Source organism: Orcinus orca, chromosome X (assembly GCF_937001465.1).
Source record: "Orcinus orca chromosome X, mOrcOrc1.1, whole genome shotgun sequence".
Classification (NCBI taxonomy): Eukaryota; Metazoa; Chordata; class Mammalia; order Artiodactyla; family Delphinidae; genus Orcinus; species Orcinus orca.
In genome coordinates this window covers 52,776,714-52,789,255 of record NC_064580.1, presented here as the reverse complement: position 1 = coordinate 52,789,255, position 12,542 = coordinate 52,776,714, and the positions used below count along the sequence as shown (strand labels likewise).

The 12,542-nt window shown below is 38.8% G+C and overlaps 1 long non-coding RNA gene across 1 annotated transcript; it reads left to right on the top strand.

The window, feature by feature from the left end:
- The first annotated feature begins 4,735 nt into the window (after positions 1-4,735).
- Positions 4,736-11,110, top strand: LOC117198801 (uncharacterized). The gene is made up of 2 exons (XR_004480034.2): positions 4,736-7,246; positions 10,599-11,110. It is a non-coding gene; the product is annotated as an uncharacterized LOC117198801 (long non-coding RNA).
- Positions 11,111-12,542: the final 1,432 nt, after the last annotated feature.

Sequence of the window (12,542 nt, the reverse complement as noted above, 5' to 3'; positions counted from 1 at the left end):
TGTCATGGAACTTCTGTGGTTTTTTGTTGTATCCCTGAAAACACAAGAGTTTAACTGTATTCAGAAGCAGTTTTCCCAGACCTGGTGCAGAATCAGTCCCTGCAGTGGCTCCCCTACACCGGGACACCTCCAATTACCATGCAGGATCGCAAGACATTTGATGCTTAGCCATAAAAATTATGCCTGGGCTTTTGGATGGATCCGAAGCTCATCTCATAATATCCCCAATTATAAGAGGGTGCTGAATCTTGGAACATGGGGTCAAAAGGGTTAGATGAGGTCAAAAGTGTTAGAACATTGCTGCTTCCAGCTCAGCAAGATAGAATTTGTCACCTATACACATTCTTCAACCAGCCGTTTGAGGGGATTATTTTTTCACTATTCACCATACATTATACAATTTAGCAAGGAGAAGAGGATGATGGGAAAGAATACTGAAAAATACTTTAGAATATTCGGGATGATTACTTTTAAATGGTACACAGAATGTTTTAGGGTGAGAGATACCAGGGAAGTGAAGACTGAGCTTTAGGTGGCAGCAGGAAGAATGAAAAGAACAGGGCAAATCTGAGAGTGATTTGTGAAGAAAAATAATAGATCTTGGTAATAAATTAGATAAAACATATGAAGAAGAAGGAGGCAATAATGTCAAGGTTAACTTTAATTCCCTTTCCAACAGCCTTGCTATAATTGGATAACCTGATCTCAAGGTCAAATAGTCCTTCGCATCCTTCCCTATCCTTTAAAAGGGAAAACAATGCGGGCCCCTCAATGCGGTGGCTTCTCTTGTTGCGGAGCATGGGCTCTAGGCACGCGGGCTTCAGTAGTTGTGGTGCGCGGGCTTCAGTAGTTGTGGCACACGGGCTCAGTAGTTGTGGCTCGTGGGCTCTAGAGTTGCGGTGCACGGGCTTAGTTGCTCCACGGCATGTGGGACCTTCCTGGACCAGGGCTCGAACCCATGTCCCCTGCATTGGCAGGCAGATTCTTAACCATTGCACCACCAGGGAAGCCCCTATTCCAACTTTTTAAAAAGGGAAAAACTCACTTATAGTCAAATTTACAGAAAATTCCACATGAAGTATTTTCTATAATTCTTCTGACTCTGTTGACAATCATCCTCTCAAGCTGAAATCCCTTTCCTGAAGAGGCTCAGGTGAAAGCACATGGGAATGCCAAAGGAAAATACATAAAGTTGATAAAGTGATAGAAATTTCAAATTTCAAATGCCAGAATGCCCTTGGTTCTAGAGAGGCAAACAGACTAACAAGAGAGTCAGGGGAAGTAAGAAAGGACTCTTGTAATCCACTTATCAATCTAAACCTCCAGGTAAGTGAGGAGAATTAGAGCAAGGCCTATGTGGAGTTTCATGAGACACGTAGGGCAGAAGGGTGAGTGTCAGTACATGGTCTCTCCCTGAATGCCCTAAATCATCAGGAATATGGAAGAAGAAAAGGAAACTAACATGTACTGAGAACTGTAATGGTCTCAACCCTATGACAGATGCTTTCTTATGTGTTATCTCATTTCATCAATGTCATTCATCCAATTCAATAATGAAGAAGCCAAAAACCTTTCCTCGCATTCAGGGCAGTATAAGAGATACTCATTTGCTGATAGGATATTTTCACCTACTTGGGAAAAACTTAAAAATATTGCATCTAGTAACTATCAAAGCCCATTCTACTTTATCCCTATAATATTTAAGTTTTTTTTCCAATAAGATACCCAAAAGGCTCCAAAAAATGCTACTGCAAGTCCTCTAGTTTTCTACCACCATCTATAGTATACATGTGTTGTGTGCACAGGTAAACATAAAATTACATTAAATCATTTAGAAAACTAGCTATTACCAACTTTTAGCCCAACTTTTATTCTACAGTATTAGCATGAAATGGAAATTAAATCTACATCTAGTTGATGAATTAAATCCTGCGAAGTTTTTAGTGGCCTCTCTCCCCTGAAATAAAATGAATTATTAACAAGGTAAGAAAAAATTATTGCCTGGGAATTGATTTTATATTAAAGTTTTAGAGCATTTCATGCATTAACATATCCCAAGTTTTGAAGAATAATATTGAATAGACTAAAAATATTTTGAGTATTCTTTTTTTTTAACATCATTATTGGAGTATAATTGCCTTACAATGGTGTGTTAGTTTCTGCTTTATAACAAAGTGAATCAGTTATACATATACATATGTTCCCATATCTCTTCCCTCTTGCGTCTCCCTCCCTCCCACCCTCCCTATCCCACCCCTCTAGGTGGTCACAAAGCACTGAGCTGATCTCCCTGTGCTATGCGGCTGCTTCCCACTAGCTATCTACCTTACGTTTGGTAGTGTATATATGTCCATGCCACTCTCTCACTTTTTCACAGCTTACCCTTCTCCCTCCCCATATCCTCAAGTCCATTCTCTAGTAGATCTGTGTCTTTATTCCCATCTTACCCCTAGGTTCTTCATGACCTTTTTTTTCATTTTCTTAGATTCCATATATATGTGTTAGCATACGGTATTTGTGTTTCTCTTTTTGCCATACTTCATTCTGTATGACAGACTCTAGGTCCATCCACCTCACTACAAATAACTCAATTTTGTTTCTTTTTATGGCTGAGTAATATTCCATTGTATATATGTGCCACATCTTCTTTATCCATTCATCTGATGATGGACACTTAGGTTGCTTCCATCTGTTGGCTATTGTAAATAGAGCTGCAATGAACATTTTGGTACATGACGCTTTTTGAATTTTGGTTTTCTCAGGGTATATGCTCAGTAGTGGGATTGCTGGGTCGTATGGTAGTTCTATTTGTAGTTTTCTAAGGAACCTCCATACTGTTCTCCATAGTGGCTGTATCAATTTACATTCCCACCAGCAGTGCAAGAGTGTTCCCTTTTCTCCACACCCTCTCCAGCATTTATTGTTTCTAGATTTTTTGATGATGAAACAACTTTAATATTTAACTATTACTTCTTAAGGCACTTCAAAAAATTTCAGGTAAACATTATATATGTTCATTTTATAATGTAAGAAACTTAAAAGTGACAAGTTATAGTTGTTTTATTTTTCCTTTTTAAACTTTTTTATTTTGCTTCATAAATTAAAGATATAAGGTCTGATAATATGTCTTAACTGAAAGAGCTTTGTTCCACAATGGAAAAAAGATCTGACCAAAAATCAGTAAATTCTCACTTTTTATTCTAATTTCAACTCTGGCAGGAATTCAGTTGTTTTTGAGGAGGCATGTCAGTTAAGTTTCAATTCTGAGTCTATAAAATAATCGTAATAATATTTGTGCTACCACTCTCATCAGAAGATTAGGGAATATCACATTGACAACTACTAAGAAGAATTAAGTTCTGCCCCTTAATAGCTATGAGACGTGAACAAAATATTCTTATTCTCAGATAAACTTCAAATGAAATATGAAGCAGAAACCACTTTAAAAACTCTAAGGCACTGGTAAGTGTGAAATATTTTAAAACTATAATGCACTAAAAAATCTAAAATATATAAATTATAAAGAAATATGAGTAACTGCATATAAATGCTAAAGAAATTATATAAATTGTTAAGACAACCTTAAACACTAGCCTGAAGAAAAGCTATAGAATTGCCCAGGAAAACTACAAAACTGGATCCAGTGAAAACTAACAGATGAGTCTCAGAAAGAAGCAATTAGATGAGGCTGGGAAACCATCGTCTTAAGAGAAAACAGAAAAATTGTTTGGGAAAAAACAGGTATACTGACAGGGTGGGTAGAAAGCAAAGCCAGCTTGAGATTTTACCCCAATCATATTACCAAGACTTACCAAATTGGCACAAGGTGTTATCTATTACCATTATTCCATTAGCCATTCCCATCAAGAATTCTAATATACTGTCATCTATTTTTGTGTATATCTGCTCAGTCTCTTACACCTTAGGTGTATTTTTCAGAGTTTTGATTTTGATTCAGAAAGCCTGATTTATCAGTCAGAGTCCATTAAGGAAAACAAAAACCACAGCTATTATTTTATCAGAGAGAGTTTAACATATGGAACTGGTTAACCAAGTACTAGAGGCCTGAGAAGGCAGAAAGGGAATACAGAGAAGGAACGTTGAGATTGAAACTGTGGGAAGCCGCTTATACCCCTAAGGCTGAAGGAACAAAAGGAAGAGTTTGGGATTCTTAGAATTTAGACGCTTGGCGGTGAGGCCCCTGCAGAACTGGTTCTTGAACCTCTGAGAAGGGGGTGGCAGCCTGCTGGAGCTGGTATTTCCGAGAGGGCAGGATGAGACTGGTTCTAACTGTATAGAAATAAACAGAAACTTGAACGAACAGCTGCTGCGGGGTACAGAGCTACTGTTGAGTGAAAGCAAGCGAACAAGGGAACAAATTCCTTCCCCTTCCTCTATCCAGCCTTGCCCTGTCCCTCTGGTGTCTGCTACTGTTGGAGCATAACAGCTGTCAAAGGAGGGGTGTTTTCTCAGGCCCCCAGTCCCAGAATCATGAGCAGTGTATAGGAAGGGTGGGTTTGGAGCTGAGAGAGAAGCTGGAAATCAGCTCATCAGCTTACTGGGTCTTGATTTCCTCAGTTATAAATGGGGATAATACTCCCCTGTATACTTCACTGGAATGTTTTGAAGGTTAGATGAGAGGGTAGATATAAAAGAATTTTACAAGCCATAGAAATAAAAACAACTGAGAATTAGCCTCCCATAAATACTTGAATTTACTGTAATAGGTACTTCTTAGAAGAAATGTGATCACTTTCAGAACTAGTGGTTTTGAAGCTAAAAATTTATAGTGCTTCCCCATGCCCTCCCTTATCCTCATCTATTCAGATCATGTTAACATCTAAGATACCAACTTATGAGTCTTCTAGGAGAAATGACCAGGAAAATTGTGTTTTTGCTTTGGTTGGTAAAGCATGGTAATGTCATCTGTGCAGGATACCATGAGTCACATGGCAGTGTTTTGAGCACGTGACATCACTGCTGAGAGTGCGCCAGGAGGGAACACGCAGACCTGAGTGAAGGCGAGGCGGAGAGCCTACAGTGTGCCTGCTGAGGCTCGTGCAGGTGTGGAATTCCTGCAAAGTCTCTTATTTATTTATTTATTTATTTATTCATTCGTTTATTTTTATTTTTGGCTGCATTGGGTCTTCGTTGGTGCATGTGGGCTTTTCTTTAGTTGCGGCGAGTGGGGCCCACTCCTCATTGTAGTGCGTGGGCTTCTCATTGCTGTGTCTTCTCCCGTTGCAGATCATGGGCTCCAGGTACATGGGCCTCAGCAGTTGTGGCACACAGGCTCAGTAGTTGTGGCCTGCGGGCTCTAGAGCACAGGCTCAGTAGTTGTGGCGCATGGGCTTAGTTGCTCCACGGCATGTGGGATCTTCCCAGACCAGGGCCCGAACCTGTGTCCCCTGCATTGGCAGACGGATTCTTAACCACTGAGCCACGAGGGAAGCCCCTTGCAAAGTCTCTTGTTTTACCTTAAACACGTGTGCAGAGTTTGCTTTCTCCTCCATGATATGCACAGAATTGTTTTAATGTAAAAATTCTCACAAATCTTTGAGTACGATCTGGTGCTCTGTGTATTCTATAACCTCTTATTATATCCCCTCCTTCCAGGGTATGGCTCGCTCATTTGGAAAGGACCAGGCATATATCACTGAGATTTTCTTTTTCTGTTTTTCCCCCATCATTACCTTGTTCTTCTGGTGGACAGGAGATGTAGTGGTCTGAATTGAGACTGGAGAAACTGGCAAATTAAAATCACATAAGTGTTTGACACCACAATGAAAATGAAAGGCTATTTATTGCTGGCAGAGATTTGGGTATTTGCAGTCATCAGAAGTATAAAATAATCTTTGCTGATTCAGTCTACTTTCTACTGGGTTAGTCAAAAGGTTCGTTCGTTTTTTTTTTTTTTTTTTCGTAAGATGGCTCTAGTAGCACCTAGTTGTCTTTAACTTCACTCAAAACAACTTTGTTAGATAGTATGTGACAGCTGTCGTATAAGCGTGCATTTAAAAAAGACATTAAATTGGTGAATTTTTGTGTAGCCATTTTAACATTGAAGATGGAATTTTAAAAAAAGCAACATTTTTGGCATATTATGCTTTATTATTTCAAGAAAGGTAAAAACGCGACTGAAATGCAAAAAAAAAAAGATTTGTGCAGTGTATGGAGAAGGTGCTGTGATGGATCAAGCATGTCAAAAGTGGTTTGCCTTCGCAAATCTCGTGCTGGAGATTTCTCGCTGGACGATGCTCCACAGTCAGGTAGACCAGTTGAAGTTGATAGCAATCAAATCGAGACATTAATTGAGAACAATCAACATTATACCACGCAGGAGATAGCTGACACACTCAAAATATCCAAATCAAGCGTTGAAAATCATTTGCACCAGCTTGGTTATGTTAATCGCTTTGATGTTTGGGTTCCACATAAGTTAAGCAAAAAAAAAAACCTTCTTGACCGTATTTCTGCATGCGATTCTCTACTTAAACATAGTGAAAATGTTCCGTTTTTAAAACAAATTGTGATGGGCGATGAAAAGTGGATACTGTACAATAATGTGGAACGGAAGAGATCGTGGAGCAAGCGAAATGAACCACCACCAACCACACCAAAGGCCAGTCTTCATCCAAAGAAGGTGATGTTGTGTATATGGTGGGATTGGAAGGGAGTCCTCTATTATGAGCTCCTTCCAGAAAACCAAACGATTAAGTCCAGCAAGTACTGCTCCCAGTTAGACCAACTGAAAGCAGCACTCGACGAAAAGCGTCCAGAATTAGTCAGTGCATAATCTTCCATCAGGATAACGCAAAACTGCATGTTTCTTTGATAACCAGGCAAAAAAGCTTGACTGGGAAGTTCTGATTCATCCGCTGTATTCACCAGATATTGCACCTTCAGATTTCCATTTATTTAGGCCTTTACAAAATTCTCTTAATAGAAAAAAATTCAATTCCCTGGAAGACTGCAGAAGGCACCTGGAACAGTTCTTTTCTCAAAAAGATAAAACCTTTTGGGAAGATGGAATTATGAAGTTGCCTGAAAAATGACAGAAGGTAGTAGAACAAAAGAGTGAATACGTTGCTCAATAAAGTTCTTGGTGAAAATGAGTCTTTTATTTTTACTTAAAAACCGAAGGCACTTTTTGGCCAACCCAATTCTTGGGTTCTAGGTCCCAGTTCTACTGCAAATGGTATCATGGTCTCTTATCATCAAGAGAAGACTTCAGTTCCTGTTCTTGGTTAGTATTTTTTTTCACTCTAAATTATTACATTAGTAAGTAGAAGGAATATCTTTTTGTAAGTATTGAGAAGGTTAGTAGTATTAGGAGAGAATGCGGAGTCGCTACAATTTTCCCTCAGTTCTAAGACTATATCTTTATTAAAATCAGTTTAATGCCTTTAGTGTTGGGATCCTGGGTGGAGGGCTGGGAAATCCAACATGACATTAAAGGTATAATTTTTAAAAATTGTTCTGACATACACACTTGTCAGTGCAGTGGCATACACTCATCCACACAGGCACATTACAGTTGAAGTTTGAGTCTAAACAGTCTAATTTGCATGTACATTTTAAGGATTCATCTGAATCATTTTTGGCTATTGGCAGTTTTGCATTGTGTCTTGGGGACATTTTCATATTCCTTGCTTAAGAGCTGGAACTCTTTAGTCATCCTTAGGATTGACAGTATAATTTGAAAACAAATTCAAAGAAGATTAGCATTTCACCTGCATTTCCTATTGAATTATACCGAAAATGTTTTGTTTATTTGGATGTTTTGTTTATTTGTTGGGGGGAGAGGATTCTCTTCAATTAGGTTACATATTCCTCAACAAAGTTAAAAGCCCTAAAGGCTTTCTTTTGAAAGTCGGTTAAAAGCTCCTTTTTTTTTTTTTTTTGTCCGCAGGGGATCTTAGTTCCCTGACCAAGAACCTGGGCCCTGGCAGTGAAAGTGCTGAGTCCTAACCACTGAACTGCCAGGGAATTCCCTAAAAAACTTTTGACAGATCAGTTTGGTGCCACAGTATTCACCCTTCATGTGGATCAATCAAGCATAGCAACTTCTTTTTAGCTTTGAAAAGGTGGCAATTTTTACGGCTGCTATTTGCATTCCTGGCATGTGAGAGGCAACGTTCTGAAATTTTTTCATTTAAATGCTATACTCTGGTAGCATTTTTTTTTTTTTTTTTTTGCGGTACGCGGGCCTCTCCCTGTTGTGGCCTCCCGCTATTGTGGCCTCTCGCGTTGCGGAGCACAGGCTCCGGACGCGCAGGCTCAGCGGCCGTGGCCCACGGGCCCACCGGCCCAGTCGCTCCACGGCATGTGGGATCTTCCCAGACCGGGGCACGAACCCGTGTCCCCTGCATCGGCAGGCGGACTCTCAATCACTGCGCCACCAGGGAAGCCCACTCTGGTAGCATTTTGACGGCATTTGAAGTAGACTTTGTGGGAGCCATGTCAAGTTTAACTTTCATGGCTTATGTTGCTACCAGGAATAAATGAACCACCTTCCGTTCCAGCTAAGCTCAAATAGCCAGACAGTTAACTGCTGTATCCCTAGATCCCCTTCTTCCTGGAGGCTGGCAAGCTGCCTTTGGTATCAGCCCCAAAACGTACACTTATTTCTGAGATGCTAACAATTCATCTCAGACCAGAGGCAGTTTGGTAATTGTTTAGTTTGTAATGTGTCTAATCCAGTTGTGATTTCTGTCCCCTGTTTTCCTTACTGCTGGCTTGATGTTGACCTTCAGGTCAAGTTCAGTCACAGCTTTCTCTAGGGTGGTCTAGTTGGCTTTATCAAAGAGCACTTCCATTTCCCAGCTGAGCCTTAAAGACTTTAAAATTTTGAGCCTTCTCATTATCAGAGTATGTATTATCAGTGTCCCTGTGTAGGAACTCTAGTGTAGATTGTGTAGGAAAGGAGAAGTTCTCATAATCCTAAAAGAGGCAGATGAGCTACTCACAAAATTAGTTCCTCTCAAATATTCCTCACCTGCCCCTTCCCAGATAACAGTAGTAGGGGGATCAGTGACTTGATGGGGCATTTTCTGATTGCTTCACGTTAAGATGCAACGTAGTACCATGCAGGTTGATTGCAAGTCTTGCAAAAATGTAATCCATTTCATAAAATGGATTAACGTTTTACCAGAGTAGCGCTTAAATCATGGCCAAATTAGACTTGTTATAACTGATAACAAAATTACTTCAAATGAGTATGATTTGACTATCAAAGGATTAAGAGAAGTCTTTGGAAAAACTGATAAAACCCTCAAAATATTTTTGTGAAACGACTCCCTCTGTGCTGTGAAATTCAAATATGGAAATGTGAAAGATGTCATGTCCTGCTGTCATACAGTTTGTCAGAATAATTTCTTTCCTGCCAATAAGTCAGTACTTGGTATTTATACATAGTTAAGTCTAAGAATCAAATATAATTGTACTTATGCCTAATTTTTAAAAATAAGATACACTATTTTCAAAACTTGTTTCTTTTTTAAAAAGCAGATAAGGTGTCATTGAAAGTTTAGTTACTATTTAACATGAAGTTATGGGGCTTGTTAACCATGAATTTAAGTAGCCTTTTCCAATATTGTTAAATAAGCAAAACCTCTTGTAGTCTTTTTGTCTATATACAATAGATTTTTGTTTGGGAGTGTAGGGAGTAGTAATTGTATGTGAAATTATAATACTGTTATGATTAGTAGAGAAAATCTGGATTGTATAGAAAAGTATGTCAAAGAAAATTAAGACTTGATAATTTGTAGTCATACGTGTGTACATGCATGTGTATATGTATAATGAAAATCATGTTTTTAAAACATTTTATCTGGAGCATTTTTCTCACATTTTAAAATATTCTAGTAAAAGAATTTTTCATGTCTGTATGGGTCATATGTATAGGTGTACCATGAATAATACTGAGAAAGAATGTCTCTCTATATACATATTTTCTCATGTCTCTACTTCCTGTGTATGATTTCTACTTAAGTAAGAGACTCCATAAATCTAACTGAAAGAGGGCCTGGGAGTGTTATCTAACAGTGACAAATTTCCCCCAACCATCGCCCTCCTCTTCCAGTTATTTATTTATTTTTTAAGTAAGGACATTTTTATTGATCAGTGTGTTTGTAGAAATTTTTATTATAAGTGTTTTCTGTCCATTAACTTTACTTACTGAATACACGCCACTCTTATAATTGAGGTAAATTTTACATACAGTGAAATGTACAGCTCTTTGGTGTATAGTTTGGTGAAATTTAATACATGTATACGGCCTCGTAAGCACCACAACCACCACCCCCTCCCATTTGAAATACAGAACATTCTTCCACTTTGAATCACTCAGTGGGCATTTTTTTCTTCAACCCTCCCACATGCCTAAAGTTGAAGTGGGATTCCTCTTCTCGGGGCAGGGCCTCCAGGCTGTGTTTGCTCTGACCAGGAGGTTGTTAGGGTAACAGAAACATTAACTCTGGTTCTGATGGTCGTCTTGTAGGTGCAAAGCCCAGTCGCCTAGCTTTAGCTTAGAGTTACTGCCTCAGCTCCCACCAACATGAAGGAGTGTGTCTGTCACATTTTCTCTTTCCTTTCAGATGCTGAGCTTTTTATACCACCAAAGATCAACAAAAGAACCCAGTGGAAACTGAGCCTTCTAGAGTGACTCTGACCCCAGTTAGGAGGGCTCTGGCAGAGAAGGCTGTTTTCCTTCCACTCCTCACTCCTCGAGGCCTGGCTGTTGGGAAGTGGGAAGAGTAAGACCATCTACCTTAGCATTACGGAGAGCTGATCTGTACAGCAGACCTCAGCAGACACCAATTCTATTTTATTTTGCATATAATTTTAATCATTAAGCAAGACTTTAAGCTTTAACCCATATAGCACCATTTTGTAAAAATTACTGTTCTTTTACTTAGTGCTTATTGAAAGCATATTTCTGGTATTTATGGTAATCAGGACATTGGGTTTCATTCCCAGCTACAGGTTGGAATCATACTGGAACTGTAGACAAATCACAGAATTGATTTGTGCCTCAGTTAATTGGGAATGTTTCGTGGCTGCTACCTCAAAAGTGTGAAGAAAAGTAAAGTAATGTTTTTAAACTGTTTTATGTTCCTTGAGGAAAGCATTATATATAAACAACATGGCTATTAGTGCTCCTAACATTTGGTCAAATTTCATCATTTAAATGATTTCACCTTGAACTAAAGCAGAATGAAAAGCGAAATCTATCCTTTGATATTCTAAGCCTTCTATGCTGACAGCGGTTATTTTGTAGTATCTTGCCAGGTCATGTGCTTCCAGTTATAACTGGTTTGAGCCTCCTATCACTACAGGGTCCATACGGACTATTTTCATTGCCTGTGAATGTTCTGCTAGAGTTAGCAGTGTTAGAGCTGGAACAGATTAGAATTTCTGAAACAGTATTGCGTACATTTGGGATGGTGAGCAGTGTGCATCATAGGCATGAACAGTAGTAAGTTACTCCTTTTTCTCCAAATGTTGCTTCTTTTAACATAGTGTTTTTGTCAGTATCTAAGCCATTTCATTTATTTTTCTTTATGGTGCTTAACTGACCTATGTCTTTTAGTTATTTTCTTTGAAGCAAATGAGAATTTATCTCTTTTTGGTGAGTCCAGAAAAAGCTCAGTTTGTTTTGACAACAGTTTTGTGGCTGACTCTTGGGTAAGGTTAACAATCTCTTTCATGCTTTTAATACCAGAACCAGACCTTTATTACTCTATGTAGACTAACAGGAAGTCAGAGTATAGGTATACCCAGAATTGTGTAACTAAAGAAGCCTTTCCCTAATATAGCAAAATGTAAACTATAGAATCTAGGTGTGTTCACTGTATAATTCAACTTTTCTGTGTGTCTGAAAATTTTCACAAAATAATAGAAAAAGAAGATCTATAATTAAGTGCCCAACATTGAAAGGTTGCAAGTGCTTTTTGACTACTCTTTGGTGTGGATTAATGAACATGGTAACTTATATGACATTTTAATATATTATAGTACTCTTGCTATGGATAATAGTAAAGGGACCCATGCTGATGGGTTGGAAATAGAAGTAAATGTGCCTGTTTATAATGGTGTGACTTTGCGTGGATGTTCACTTTCCTTGAAATACTGTATGGAAACAGCAAGAAAGAATTTGTGTGAATACAAATTACTATCAATTACTCTCTCCTCTGAGCGAGATGGAATTTTATTCATTTGGAGAAGGAGCAGGTGGGAGCAGACCATCCAAATTGAAGGCAGAAGGCAAAGTCAAGGGTGAATTTATGGGGGGAAATGCTGTGTATAGGCAAAGGAGGAACTCCTGGGAGTGATGAATGCTTAATTTTGGGGAAAGAGTCTATCAAGTTCTAAAGAGGAGTATATAATTCTTCCCCCAAATTTGGGCTCTTCCCAAATTCATGTTGCAGGAAGCTAAAAGCCTCAGTTATTTAGTTTGTTCCATGGAATCAGCTTTGTTCAGATGCTCCAGACATCAAGAGGAAACTTGCAGAGGATTGTCTCCTGTAATCAAAGTGTAT